Raw genomic sequence first — 15,859 nt, 5'->3', positions numbered from 1 at the left:
AGCACACATCAGATTCATAAAACCCCGAGTCCACAACACTATTTTGTGATAAAAAGTTATAACTTTGCAGTGCCACTGGCTAATAAGGTGCCAACCCTACCATCTAAATTACGAGCAAGTGTGGTCATTTTTGTTGAAAAATGAATACATTTCACTGCTGGTTCCAAAATAAAACTTAAGTGATTAACTCAATGAAAAGTTAGAGATATTATTCTTTTATTTATATTCAGTATAAGTTTTACCTAATATCTTGTATGTGGATAGGAAACAAGTCCATTCTGTATAACATGCCTCTTGCAATCAATATTATTGCTACTGATACTGCAGTAGTACCTACAGCCCAAATAGGGATCCAGGCCCCATTGTGCTAGCACTGCACAGACACACAACAAAAAGGTGGTTGTTGCCCTGAAAAGAAAGCCATTATATGTTTGCTTTCTTCTATTACTTAAGGGCTAAATGAGCAAAGCTGCATTTTTGGTGCTGAACTTCTGTAAACATGGTTATCTGTATGTACACACATACTTTTCAAGCACTGTCTTTGGATCACATCATCTACAAGAACTTAATTCTGTCTTATGCCAGAAGAATTCTCACACTGTACTCTAAATGTTAAATATTCGGACTTATTTGATGTACGTTAAGAGATAAGCATAGCTGTCTTCAAGGGAAATTGGGAAATGCCAATTCATAATGAAAACAGTGACTGCTCACAACCTTATTAATTAGGTTAAACCTAAAACCAGAATGAAAACAAATCACAGGGTAGGAGCTTCTCAGTTGGGTGACTGATGGCAAGTCTGATCTATTCAAAGCCAGAATTAGTGACCAAAGTTGACATGGAATTGATAAACCAGAATTAAAGGTTAGAATTGGGTTCTTAGAAGTCCAACAGGTTAATTAACAACAACAAAAAACCTGAATCGTTTAAGTAGTTAGAGCTCATCTACCCTTCACAGCCTGTCCTGAAGAACAATACTGTTTCTTAAATCTGCTATTAAAAACTAAGAGATACGTACAATAGATGATCAAATGGGTATGAAATAGGCAAATACTTGCTACAAAGGCTCTGAAAACAACAAGACTGTAGTTACAAGGTTATCATTCAAACAAGTAAAGACTGAATAGTGGAAGCTGCTTAGATTTAAAGGAAGTCCTCAAGAATGCTAAATATTCATATCCCAAGATGCCAGTCCCAGGAACCAGAAGAGAAATTAAAACACTGAGACAATATAATTTTAATATTCCTTTAATAAGAATATTTAGTAAATACTTTACAAACAATATAAAATACACTGCTCTTCAAAGTACCAATTTATACTATGCACAAAGGAAATACCTTCTGTATTAAATAATTTTACCGTTCTGAAAGGTCAGATTCAGAGCCAATAGGAGAATCTTCACCTGAATACCAGGAAACCTCATTGTATGAATGCTGACTTATCTGTTAAAAGGGAAATATTCAAATTAATCACATTAGGAAAAAAATCAGAAATAGACAATTCAGAAATAATAATTTTGAATAGAAAACTCATATTTAAAACGTAGGCCTATGTTCTTGGAATACATTACTGTATATCCAGGAGACTGGACACGATGCAATTACACTAATTTCTTAGGCTCTCTAGTGTCCCGTGCACGTATTAAAAAGTACATTTTTAGAAAGATCACTAAAGTATGTACCAAATTAATTATCAATTCTTATGGATTACTGAACCTAAAGAAAGAAATGGACAATCATACCTACTGGAGCTTTTCTTGGTCTCTACTGTCAAGATGTGAATAGGTTTGGTGGAAGTGCAGTAAGAGGTCAACCAAGTCGACTGGCAAAATGATATTGTTACCTACATGAGCGCCACAGTATTTTAGACTGATGTTATAACATTTTAAAAGAATAATTAAAAGTGGACACAAATGGATACAAATTAAATGTAAGATGAGCAAAATGAACTGCACACAGCAATACCACTGGTCTGCACAACGTTTGCTGGATTGACTATCCAACGTTGACTCAATCTCAAAACTAGAGGACTTGACTGGAACAGAATGTGGCCCTAAATACATTGGAAATATTTTCAATACGGACTTCATGAACTAGCAGAACCACATATGCTTTAAAACTGACAGTTATCTTAAGGGATTGTAGAGTTCTCCATTGCAGTGCACACATTCAGTGTCATAACGCACACTTAAAAAGACATCATCAGTACAGGACGGAATGTTAGTAAGTGGCATCTGGCCATTCCATCTCTTTTACAGTTAGTTATAACCAAATATATAAGGTGTCACATGTACGTTAAAAGACTATGGCTGTTAAACAAAGAAAAAGTTTTACACTCATTTCTGTAGGTGCCCTGAACAAATACATTTAATGTGTTTAAGCAAGCTTCACATTTAATATGGAATGGATTGTGTAGGCCAGCAAAATTGCTCTGTGCACCTTTAAATTGTTGCTGATCTTAAAATGACCAAAGTCCTTCCCTCCCTCCCACCCATGCCCACCTGATCTCTCCAAAACATATTTCTGAAGTCAAGAAAAAGAGGTGCAGAGAACATGTCAGTTTGTAATAGCAACATCAGATTCAAAATGATATTTTTAAAGATACCAAGTTTCTTCATCTGTGTTACTGAGAACCACTTACATTACTAAAACCTGAAGATTTAAAAGACTACATTATTTTTTTAATGTTATTTATGCAGTTTATTTTGTGTAGTTCACTCAGCATACCCAACCAAATAGATTAGCTAGTTTGAATTTCCAGCTCTTGTGTCCTTGTGCAAAGCTTCAGTGTCTGGGTTGCAAACACAGCAAGGTACTGTTTCAATTAAAACAGTTGTTTGGACTTAAATCTTCCCAGTCTATTTATTCACTTTTATTAATATTGATTTTACAACTTTTTGTTGTGTGTGCATTTCATGTATCCTTACATTTTGTCACTGAAGTAACTGATTCAAGCCCTTTAAAATACCTAGTGTGTGTATACACACATGCCACCTCTATATGCGTACATTATAAATACAGCAGCAGCTGCCATTCAGAATTGAATTTACAAGGCCAACAGCTCTGAATGGTTTACAGCAGCAACCACTCCATGCACAGCACTGGTGGGAAGGTAAGAGTTTGGATGCTCACTTCTCCTCACCCCAGAGACAGGGGAATCCAACTGAGCACACTAGATGCAGCAACATTCCCCACCAACCTATGGCCCACACCAACAGCCATCCTGGGAGGAATTTCAAAAGACAATATTGGCTAACAACAGCAGCTACTCCAATAGGAGTACTTCACTGTACCTGCACTCTTCTAAATCCACTCTGTCCTTCTGATGTCAATATCACACTAAAAATCCCAGAACTCAACACAACTGACTCTTCATTGTTACCTGTCTTAAATCTGTTAATCATTAATTGATTTTGCTTTGCTTCATAGCTCTGCTGCACAAAGTATCCCTGTCAACCTCCTGATCCTTAACTTCCTGTGTGTATAAATGCAAATACAGAATGGAAATATCCAGACATCTAACTCTAAAAATCTATGTAGCCAATTAACCTTACTTTGGTAATCCTCATCCTGCTTTCCCCCCCAGTCCCTAACATTTTTGCTCTCACTAGTTACATCTGTCTAATTGTCACAAACTAAGCTCCTTGAAGCAAGGAGAGTGACTTCTTTATTTTGTGAAAGGTCTAGCATGCTTTCAGGAATATATAAACAAGTCTGTATGTATTTATAACTGAAAATTTAATTATGTTTAATCCATTCATTTTAAACTTTTGAAATAAGCAGCATCATTTGCATTGTCCTGACTGTTGTGTTCTGCATTGCTGCATGAGAGAAACTTAGTTTTAATTTTGAAACCAACTTTTTACTACACAGACCAGAAGTAATAGGGCATACTGTGAGGAGGGAACACATTCAATGATTGCAGGCTCCATAGCACCTCACATGATTCTATTTTAATCATTTGGGCTAAATGAGAAGCAGCACTAATGTGCTCATTGACTTAAAGGATAGTAGTGTTGATGTGGGACCTCAAGGATATGACAGAAAGAGAAAATATGCAATTTCTCATGATTTCACTGACTCTGGACCAGGAAAGAAGTCTACTTTTGAGTATGTAACAAGTTTTAAGAGACACGACAAAGCATCTCTTGAAACATTGAGTGAAAAGATTATATACAATTGCTTCAGGTTCTTTCCAGTTTGATTTCACCACAGCTGCTTTTTGACATGAGCCATATAAAAGCTGTTGCACTATTGGCTGGAAATTTTCAGCTAATAAACCAAACTCAATGTGGATTACTAGGGAAGTCAGATTTCAATTTAAATTGGAGAAGTAAAATGCATTTCTAACAGAGAGAAAATATTTAATATAAAACCCAGTCTCCAGTGGTTTAAGGAAGCAACACCATGCAATGAAACAGAGAAATAAAATTAGCTACTTCTTGCTTTCGATAAATTGCAAGGTACCAGACTGAAAAACAATGGTCTCGTGAGAATCCAAGAAGAGCAGGTGTCTCAATATTCTAGTTAACTCTTGTTTCCTTTTTAGAACATTGGTTATAACTATATAACTAGGAGATAACGAAACCTTGCCCTTTCAGTTATTTTGGATACCAGCAAATATTTTTAAAATATTTTTACTTTATCGAAAATTTTAAAATGTATCACTAACTTTTCATCACTCTGTACTGAAGAGGAGTCATCCTGCAAATGCCTCTCTTCTTTCACGGTTCTGATTCCCCTACTTTGTGGTAAAGAACAGGCTGATTCTGCAGTCAGTCGGTCCTCACTGTCACATCTATATTACAGAAGGTTTGATATTAGTAAAATATTTAAGAAAGCTTAATGTTAGTTTTATAATTGTGGTCTTTGAAAGTTCCATGGCTTGAAGAATTTCCTCACAACGCCTACTCAACCATTAACTCAAGCTGCTAGGTCAGGTGAGATACTCGGGTTGCCAAATGCCCTGCCAAAATCATGCATATTTTATGTCTATTAACCCATCTTCAAGCCACCTAATGAAATACATGATAATTACCCCATCCCACCCCCCAACCTATGCTCTGCTTCTCTGCTGCTGCCTCTGCTCCTCTCCTGGAAATACGGATAGCCTTTGGCCTCCCAGGTCCTGCTTTCCTTGTGGGCCCTCTGCTACTTACTCCATCCCCTTTTCTTAAAGGAGAGGCAGTTCAGAGACTGTTCTGCGCCCTGCTCTCCCCATCTCTAGTTCTATAAAAATAGCAGTGGTTCAGAGTGCACTCTACTCCCTCATTCCCCTACCCCAGCATATGGAAAAAACATCACTGGCTTTAACTACTCTTCTTCTTGTCTCTCCCTCACATCCTGAAAGAGAAATAGTGGCACTTGCTCCCAGCCTCTCCATCTCTGATAGAGCCAACAGCACCATGGGCTCAATTCCACCCATTCATTTAGGCAGATGTTTTAATTACATTAAACAGAGTTTTTAAAGCCCTGGAGAATAAAACACAATATTTAAGAAATGGACTCTGACAGGCAGATCAATGGATTTGGTGTGGACACCATCAGAAAAGGGACACCTTTTAAAAGAATAAGTCTCCTTATTAGGATACTCCAGAGCATAAAATGCCATAAATCTGATATGAGACAATAAAGCAAAATTAACTTAAGAGAAGGCTAGAAGACTTGTATTCTACATCTTATCTTTATGAATATCAATTGCATAAAATAAAGTAGTATCACTAACATTCCAACAGCTGAAGAGGAGTCATCATGTAAATCTCTTTCTTCTTTCGCAGTTACGATTCTCATATCTTCAGGTAAGGAGACTGCTGCTTCTTTAGGTAATGGACCATCGTTGTCATAGCTACAAGAATTAAAAGGATGGTAGTTATATTCAAATAGCACCCAAAACATAGTAGACACTGCACAGCCATCAGATCACAGTCCACATCCCAAGATCTTACTGTCTAAAAACATAAAGATGCAGAGTGGAGGTAAAAAAATACAACCAAGCAAGCAGAGTTGTCAGAGTGATGACTATCACATGTCTAAGGTGAGGTAATATCTTTTGTTGGACCAACTTCTATTGGTGAGAGAGGCAAGCTTTTGAGTCACACAGAGAGCTCTGTGTGGCTTGAAAGCTTGCCTCTCTCACCAATAGAAGTTAGCCCAATAAAAGATATTATCTCACCCACTTGCTCTCTCAAGTATCCTGACACTGACACAGCTACAACTACACTGCATACATGTCTAATCAGCTCCTTTAAAAAAAATAAGAAACAAACAAGCTACCTCCAACCATCTTTCTACTTAGCCATGGTTAATTCCTTACTTTTACTTTCTCCCCTTCACCATCTGTCCCTGTTCAGCCTTCCAGTCAACAAAAGCCATCCTTCTCCACCCCTCTTCTTCACAGACTCTGCTGAGTGCAACCAGATCCCCAGCATAAGGAGATAAAAGCAAAACAAAACAAAAAACAAGAACTAGCCAATCATGAGATGCCTTACTTTAGATAACTGTGGTTCTTTGAGATATGTTGTCCACATGGATTCCACTCTTGGCACACATGGACTGCATGCATGCAAGATCCGATTCTTTGGCCAGCCATGTCTATTTGGGCTATGTCTGCACCCTAGATGCCCTCATACCCCACCCACTCAAGGGCCCAACCATCCCTCAGTTTCTTTGCCAATACCGAATTCCAGAGGAGTAGGACTTTGTGGTAGCAGGGAAGGAGGGCGGATCATGGAATCTATGTGGACAACCTCTTGAAGTTAGTGTAAGGTAAGTAACTTCTTTCTTGTTCGAGTGACTGAACAAGATTCCACTATTTATGACTAACTAGCTTCTCTTTGCTTGGAGACGTGTAGGAGTCCAACTTAAACAATGACTGCAGAACAGCATTACCAAACCAAGGATACAATCCGGAAGCCTCTACCAAAGAGAAGCATCCTGTAAAAGTGTGGGTCGAGCAACATGTAGCTGCCCTAGAAGATTTCAGAAATAAAGACGATCTTCAAGCATGCATTAGAGGCTGCCTAAGCTCTGGTGCAATGAGCTCTAACATGGCTGGGTGTAATGGAACTAATCTGCCTAAATCATAACACGTCCTTATACAGTTGGAGACCCACTTAGATAATTTCTAAGAGGATATTTAACCTGATATTGCAGTCACCTTTTCAAAGGCCACTAACAGTTGAGGTATGTTTCTGAATGGTTTTGTCCTGACAATACACACAGTTAACTTAAAAAGCAACAAAGAGTCCTGTGGCACCTTAAAGACTAACAGATGTATTGGAGCATAAGCTTTCGTGGGTGAATGCCCACTTCGTCAGACGCATGTAATTAACTTACTACATCAAGTGTGTGAAGTTTAGTTTCCCTTGGGGCTGAGTGAGGCTTGCAAAAGAAAATTGGGAGATGAATGAATTGTTTTACATGGAATTCCAAAACAAATTTAAGCAGGAACTTGGGATAAGGCCTGAGATTGACTCTGTCCTTATAAAACACTGTATAAGGTGGACCTGCCATGAGGGCCTGAATCTCTCCAACCCTGTGAGCTGATGATATAACAGCCACTAAAAAGGCAGACTTTATAGATAAATGGTAGAGGGAACAGGTTACTAAGGGCTCAAAGCAGGGAACTCACCAACCCTGCCAATATTATACTGAGGTCCCAAGAGGGATGGGGAAAAAAACATGAGTAAAGCCCTGAAGGAACCTTACCACTGTGTTGCTGCTAGACAGACCTTTATGATACTGACAGGAAGCCCAGATTGTTTCAGGACTAATAAACAATCCAATATTGCTGAGCAATTCTAAGGACAAAAAGCTGGTGCTGAGAGGCTCAAAAAGCAAACCTCTCCCACTAGGTTTTTTAAGTTAGTCTAGCTGAGGCTTTTCGGCTTTGGAGCACAATGTTCTGAACTTCAGCTAAACAGATTCTTTTGGTGGGTTTCTACCATCCGGATGCAGGGTTTGACCATTTGTCTGCAAAACTAAGGAAGATAGGGCTGCCCTTAAGTATTTAATTAAAAAGGTTTTCTTGTGCCAATTGGCAAAAGACTAACTCTAACTATATAATAATTAACTATCCTAAAGACACACACACACACTATACTAGTGCAGTGTGCAGAGATGCAAGTGGAAACTGCAGGGGTTCAGTCTTGTGAGACATGGGCAGTAAGAAGGAACTGAGGGCTAGTTGGACTCACTCTGCCCTTTATGTCCTCAGTGAGGAGGCACAAGGACATCTAGTGAGTTGGTACAGCCTCAACAGACACTGCTGGCCAAAAGAATATGATGTACCTGGCATATGCACAGCAAGAATGGAATCCATGTGGACAATAACTCAAAGAAGAATCCTAATTTTCAACATGGCACAAGGTTAACCGTTGAGTACAGCAAGGACTAGTGTTTGTTAGTGATCTGGAAAAAAGGCAGTGAGTAATGACATGGCTGAATTTACAGATGACACAACATTACTTGGGTTAGTGAAGACTAAAGACTATTCGAACCTGCAAAGAGACCTAATCAAGTTAGTTGAATGAGCAACACAATGGCAGACAGAATTCAGTGTTGACAAATGCAAAATAATGCCCATTGGAGGGAATAATTTAGAACTCAGTGTATTTAAACTTATCTGCTAGCTCAAGAAAAAAACCTATGCATCAGTATGGACACCTCAATGGAGGCCTGTTGTGCAGCAGCAGTCAGAAAAGGACAATTATTAGGATGCATAAGAAATAAGATGGAGAATAATTAAAACTATATATAGCTATTAACTAATGGTACAATCTTACCTAGAATACTCTGTTCTGGTCATCCCATCGCAAAAAGATGTAGTAGAAATAAAGAGGGGATTCAGAGATGGACAACAAGAATTACAGCCATGGACTATCTTCATAAGAGGACACTAAAAAGACTCACACCTTAGAAAGGAGGTAAATAAGGAAGAGATGCAGTAAAGGTGTACCAACTAATGACCAGTTCTGAGAAAGTAGATCAGGCACTGCTACTCACCCTCTCATTTTACAAAAACAAGGGGTCGCCCCTGAAACTGAAAGATGACAAATACAGAATCGATTAAAATTTAACACAACACACTATTTGCCTATCAAACTTGATGACAAAAGATATAATTGAGGCCAGAAATATAACAAGATTCAAAAAGAGAATTTTATATATTTAACCTGATATATCTAGATATATATAATATCTAGAAGCATACGGAAAAAATTAAAAATAAAATCAAGAGTTCTGGAAAGCTTCAGGGCATAAGTCAACCTCTGGGGAGTTAAGAAGACAATCTACCTGGAGTAAAACTATTCCATAACTGGGACTGCAGGGCTTTTTGGAACCTTCCTCTAATGTAGCTGATACTGACCACTACTAAACTATATAGACAGCTGGTCTCCTCCAATATGGTAATTCCCAGATTCCAGAATGGTACTATGATGGAGTTTGATTTTGAGGGGAACAGGACACCAAAGGCAAAGCCCTCCTGGATTCTCCTGCCCCCATCCTGGGAACCTTCTACCACTTCTATCTAATATGCAAAATAATAATCATAATACAAAAAAAAGGTGATTAGTTTCATATTCATGCAAGTGAGGTACTATTTTACTTACAGATCCAGCAAAAATCCTGCAAGGTCTGTGTCACTTTTGAAATCCAGTTTTTCCCTTAAGGTCAGCCATCGGCCAATTTGATTTCCCAAGTATATCCTTGTGTACGCCACCCTTTTATCAATAATTTGTCTCCTGGTTTTCTTTTCTGAAGAAGTTAATATTGTGGGTCTTGCGCATCTTTTTCTCAGCATTGTTGGCTTTTAAATATTTAAAGAAAAAGAAAGTCAGCAAAAGTAACAATCATAATTAATACACCATGCTTAGTGCTTACGTAGTGCTTCACATGTTCAAAATAAAGACCTTAACTAATCACTTCACAAATTCTTTGCAATATTAAATCTTGTACTCCCGACCAAAAGCTCCAAATTAAGTGTTTAGCATTAATACGTTGAACAGTTAGATTTTTACAATTCTGCTTTAGCAACATACTGTCTTGCTACAGCATGAATCAGGCTCATCAATTTATTTCATATTTAATTATAAAGGATGATTTTACAAACAGTAGCAGACCCTATGCCAATGTTGCTAGAGCTAGGCAAAGATTTGGTAATTGTTCACATAAAAGTTTATACAAAAAACTTTTGGTTTTCAACCTACTGATTGTTGCCCAAAGTGTTTGGTTATAAAAAATACAAATAAATAATAATAATAATAATAACAATATAAAAATACAATACATAATTCAAGATTGATGTCACACATTACTGATTCCAACTGATAATTTGTGGACATTGAGATTACTTGTTTTGTTCAAGAGTAATGAACAAAATCCTGTTTCAGAATGTTAGCAAACAAAATAAATAGATACATAGAATCATAGAACTGGAAGGGACCTCGAGAGGTCATCTAGTTCAGTCCCCTACACTCATGGCAGGACTGAGTATTATCATTCTAGACCATTCCTGAGAGGTGTTTGTCTAACCTGCTCTTAAAAATCTCCAATGATGGAGATTCCACAACCTCCCTAGGCAATTTATTCCAGTGCTTAACCATCCTGACAGTTAGGAAGTTTTTCCTAATGTCCAACCTAAACCTCCTGTGCTGCAATTTAAGGCCACTGCTTCTTGTCCTATCCTCAGAGGTTAAGAAGAAGGATTTTTCTCCCTTCCTCCTTGTAACAACCTTTTATGTACTTGAAAACTGTACAGAGGCTGAGGGAACTGGGGTTATTTAGTCTGCAGAAGAGAAGAGTGAGGGGGGATTTGATAGCAGCCTTCAACTACCTGAAGGGGGGTTCCAAAGAGGATGGAGCTAGCTTGTTCTCAGTGGTGGCAGATGACAGAACAAGAAGCAATGGTCTCAAGTTGCAGTGGGGGAGGTCTAGTCTGGATATTAGGAAACACTATTTCACTAGGAGGGGGTGAAGCACCTAGGGAGGTGCTGGAATCTCCATCCTTAGAGGTTTTTAAGGCCTGGCTTGACAAACCCCTGGTGTTGGTCCTGCTTTGAGCAGGGGATTGGACTAAATGACCTCCTGAGGTCTCTTCCAATTATAATATTCTATGATTCTATGTCCCCTCTCAGTCTTCTCTTCTCCAGACTAAACAAACCCAATTTTTTCAATCTTGCCTCATAGGCCATGTTTTCTAGACCTTCAATCATTTTTGTTGCTCTTCTCGGACTTTCTCCAATTTGTCCTCATCTTTCCTGAAATGTGGTGCCCAGACTGGACACAATACTTCAGTTGAGGCCTAAACAGTGCACAGTAGAGCAGAAGAATTACTTTTTGTGTCTTGCTTACACCATTCCTGCTAATATATCCCAGAATGCCGTTCGCTTTTTTTGCAACAGTGTTACACTGTTGACTCACATTTAGCTTGTGGTCCACTATGACCCACAGATCCCTTTCCGCACTACTCCTTCCTAGGCAGTCATATCCCATTTTATATGTGTGCAACTGATTGTTCGTTCCTAAGTGGAGTACTTTGCATTTGTCCTTATTGAATTTCATCAGACCATTCCTCCAGTTTGTCCAGATCATTTTGAATTATAATCCTATCTTCCAAAGCACTTGCAACCCCTCCCAGCTTGGTATCATCCACAAACTTTATAAGTGTACTCTATGCCATTATTTAAATCATTGATGAAGATATTGAACAGAACTGGACCCCGAACTAATCCCTGCGGGACCCCACTCGTTATGCCCGTCCAGCATGACTGTGAACCACTAATAACTACTCTCTGGGAACGGTTTTCCAACCAGTTATGCAGCCACCTTATAGTAGCTCCATCTAGGTTGCATTTCCCTAGTTTGTTTATGAGACAGTATCAAAAGATTTACTAAAGTCAAGATATACCACTACCGCTTCCCCCCCTATCCACAAGGCTTGTTACCCTGTCAAAGAAAGCTATCAGGTTGGTTTGACATGATTTCTTCTTAACAAATCCATGCTGACTGTTACTTATCACCTTATTATCTTCTAGATGTTTGCAAATTGATTTCTTAATTATTTGCTCCATTATCTTTCCGGATAAAGAAGTTAAGCTGACTGGTCTGCAATTTCCTGGGTTGTACTTATTTCCCTTTTTATAGATTGGCACTATATTTGCTCTTTTCCAGTCTTCTGGAATCTCTCCCGTCTTTCTTGACTTTTCAAAGATAATCGCTAATGGCTCAGATATCTCCTCAGTCAGCTCCTTGTGTATTCTAGGATGCATTTCATCAGGCCCTGGTCACTCGAAGACATCTAACTTGTCTACATAATTTTTAACTTGTTCTTTCCCTATTTTAGCCTGTGATCCTACCTCAATTTCACTGGCATTCACTATGTTAGACATCCAATCACCACCAACCTTCTTGGTGAAAACCGAAACAAAGTAGTCGTTAAGCACCTCTGTCATTTCCACATTTTCTGTTACTGTTTTTCCCCCCTCATTGAGTAAAGGGCCTAACTTGTCCTTGATCTTCCTCTCATTTCAAATGTATTTGTAGAATGTTTTCTTGTTACCCTTTATGTCGCTAGCTAGTTTGATCTTGTTTTGTGCCTTGGCCTTTCTAATTTTGTCCCTACATACTTGTGTTATTTGTTTATATTCATCCTTTGTAATTTGATCCAGTTTCCACTTTTTGTATGACTCTTTTTTTATTTTTAGATCATTGAAGATCTCCTGGGTAAGCCAGGATGGTCTCTTGCCACACTTCCTATCTTTCCTATGCAGTCTGATAGTTTGCTCTTGTGCCCTTAATAATGTCTCTCTGAAAAACTGCCAACTGTCTTCAATTGTTTTTTTCCCTTAGACTTGTTTCTCATGGGATCTTACCCACCAACTCCCTGAGTTTGCTGAAGTCTGCCTTCTTGAAATCCACTGTCTTTATTTTGCTGTTCTTCCTCCTACCAGTCCTTAGAATCATAAACTCTACTGTTTGATGATCACTTTCACCCAAGCTGTCTTCCACTTTCAAATTCTCAACCAGTTCCTCTCTATTTGTCAAAATAAAATCTAGAACAGCCTCTCCCCTAGTAGCTTTCTCCACCTTGTGAAATAAAAAACTGTCTCCAATACATTCCAAGAACTTGTTGCTGTGCTATTTTCCCAACAGACATACTGAACTGAACATTGGTAAATAATTTAATTCACTGACCCATTTGTGAATAATATTGATCTGTATTAGCCCAATTTGTACCTATGTACTTTCATATAGTCAAATATGCCAAGTAACCCTTAATATTGCGCAACTACTGATGGGTTTTCATAGGTAACAGACATACAACCATCAATATCAGGATTTGTCTTCATTCCCCCCAAAAACTTGTGTTTTTAATCTCAAGGTAACGAAGGTACAGGAGCGATACCATGGTGAAGCCACAGTGAGGACAAGACACTTCAGATTTATCTGAGGTAAATTCACAGAGATCAACGCCAGACAGGGCTGATCTCAGCAAATTAAAAGTGATGTACCATGATGTCTTCCCTGTGTTTTTACCTTGGGATAGCTCAAACGTGTTAGTTACCTGGAGATAAAAAAAATCCAAGTTTTTTTAACAGCAAAGACAAGCCCTGCGGCCCACTTTGTTCCACTTCTCTGTTCGTCCTGCCACAGCATCCAGGCACCGTGACAAAAACTTTATTACTAGCTCTGCTGCCTGCATCACCCCTCACCTCTTGGGAAGCAAGGGACACAGGAACCTGGGAGGTGCAAGAGTGGCACCCAGCCAGCGGGTGGGGTGAGCAAAGGACACCTACCCCACAACCCAGCACAGACTCCAGACCCAGTTCTTCACCCTGGTATGGCTGTCCCCCCATCCAGCCCCGCCGCGCCTCCCCGGCTTCTCCCACAGACTCACAACTACTCCCCCCGCAGCCTGACTCCCAACCTCCCCCAAGAGTCCCGGACCGACGCCCCTCCCCGCTCGGTCGCTCCCCCACCTCGGGGCACCTCCCCCTTCCGATGACTTTAACCCGCATACGCACCCCCCGCCCCGCTCTGTCTCTCACCTCCTGCCGGGGATTTCCGGCCCCAGCCGCACCAAACGCGCGCGGGACCAACTCAGAGACACGGACGCGTTGCTGAGCGGGGGCGGTCCCAACACTACCCCAGAGACACACGGGGCAGGTGACACCGCGAGAACGGCGCTGGCTGATGACGTCACCGCAGGGTCAGGGCGCAAGGAGAAACCCAACGCTCCTCCCAGGAGCTTCCCCGGCACCTACCGGGGGCTCCAGACTCCGCCCCACGGGACGCCAGGCTCCGCCCCCAGCAGTTTGCCACGCCCCTTGGGTGCAGGGCTGGAGTCAGACCGGTCACTTCCAGATCAAGTCACACCTCATGCTGCTCGTCCCCTGAGGCAGCCGCTTCTTCCTTGGCTGGGCGCCGGGCTCTTCCCTCAGCAGCTTCCCCGCTCCCCGAGCTGATGAGCGCTTTTTCCAGCACCTTCCCCCCAGGCAAGGGGTACCAGGATCCCGCAGCAGCTGCTGCCTCCCCGCACCCGCAGTAATGGGCAGGACTGCCCAGAGGGGGGGCAAGTGGGGCAATTTGCCCCGCCCCCCACGAGAATATAGCATTCTATAGTATTGCAACTTTTTTTATGGAAGGGGCCCCTGAAATTGCTTTGCCCCAGGCCCCCTGAATCCTCTGGGCAGCCCTGGTAACGGGGTGCGCGAATCCCCCTCCAGCAGCTGCCATCCCCTCTCCCAAGGGGTCATGGGAGCTTCCCCACCCCCAACAGATGCCTCTCCCCTCAGCTTCCAGTGCCTGAAATGGCAGAGGACAGCCAGAAAAACTTGCAAAAGGCTGCAGATCCACTAAGCGGGACCCAGGGCGGTCTGCAGTTCCTTAGCTGGGCTGTGGGGCACACGCTGTACGTGGCGGCAGAAGGGTGCTACGGGATCCAGGCTTTCTTCTTCAGCTTTTACTTGTGTCATATTTCCAACATGAATGACTAGTTTATTACCAATGTCAATTTTTTTTTGTTTTTTCTTAGACCTGCAGCGCCTGGATCTTGTAATCTGAGTAGTCATTAACAAGAAATATTCTAGCCATGAAAGGTTCTACAGAGGAAAGCCTGAAAATTTGACCTAAGTAAGCTACAGGCTAAGAAATTAAAAGGAAATTGAAATGAACACCCACTTTTATCATTATTCAAAACTCATAATTTTAATCAACTATCATGATTTTGGGGGGCTCAGAAAATGATCTCTAAATTACGTAGACTAAAAATATTTCTGATTACACAAAAAACATTTAACATGGGAAATGCTCACAAAACAGTGTGCCCCCCCCATTCACTCAGCAGCAAAATTTTAAAAAATTGTTCTCGAACAGCATAGATGCCAAACTAAAAAACATACATAAAACTAAGCATTGAAGACCATTACTAGTTATCCTGAAGATTTATTTCTGTCAGAACACGATGGAGTCTTTCACCGCAGAAAAGAGAGGGAGGCATGGGAACAAAATGGACAAACATAATGACCAGAGTCAACTTCTCGGCATGGTGTGTCCCCATCCGGTAGAGCAGCACAAAATGATGGCGGTCTTGGTATGCGAATGAGAGCAAGGCATGCTGGGAGTCAGAGTCCCCTGTAGTCACCTGAGTGCGGTCCTCGGCCTGGCAGAGGTGAAGGGCCAAGCAGGGAGAGGCCGGGAGGAGAAGCGGGCCAAGTGTGCGTGAGGGCTCCTGGCCAGTCTGCGTCCTGCTAGATCTCGCCGAGGGCAGGCGGGCCGCGGAGTGAGACGCCAGGCGCCGAGGAGGAATGGGTAGGGAGGCGACCGGCCGAAGGTGAGGCCTAAAGAGAAGGACGAGGC

Source organism: Terrapene carolina, unplaced genomic scaffold (assembly GCF_002925995.2).
Source record: "Terrapene carolina triunguis isolate 2854851 unplaced genomic scaffold, T_m_triunguis-2.0 Scaffold192, whole genome shotgun sequence".
Classification (NCBI taxonomy): domain Eukaryota; kingdom Metazoa; phylum Chordata; order Testudines; family Emydidae; genus Terrapene; species Terrapene triunguis.
The sequence above is the reverse complement of the archived record's forward strand: the minus strand, read 5'-3'. Positions refer to the sequence as shown.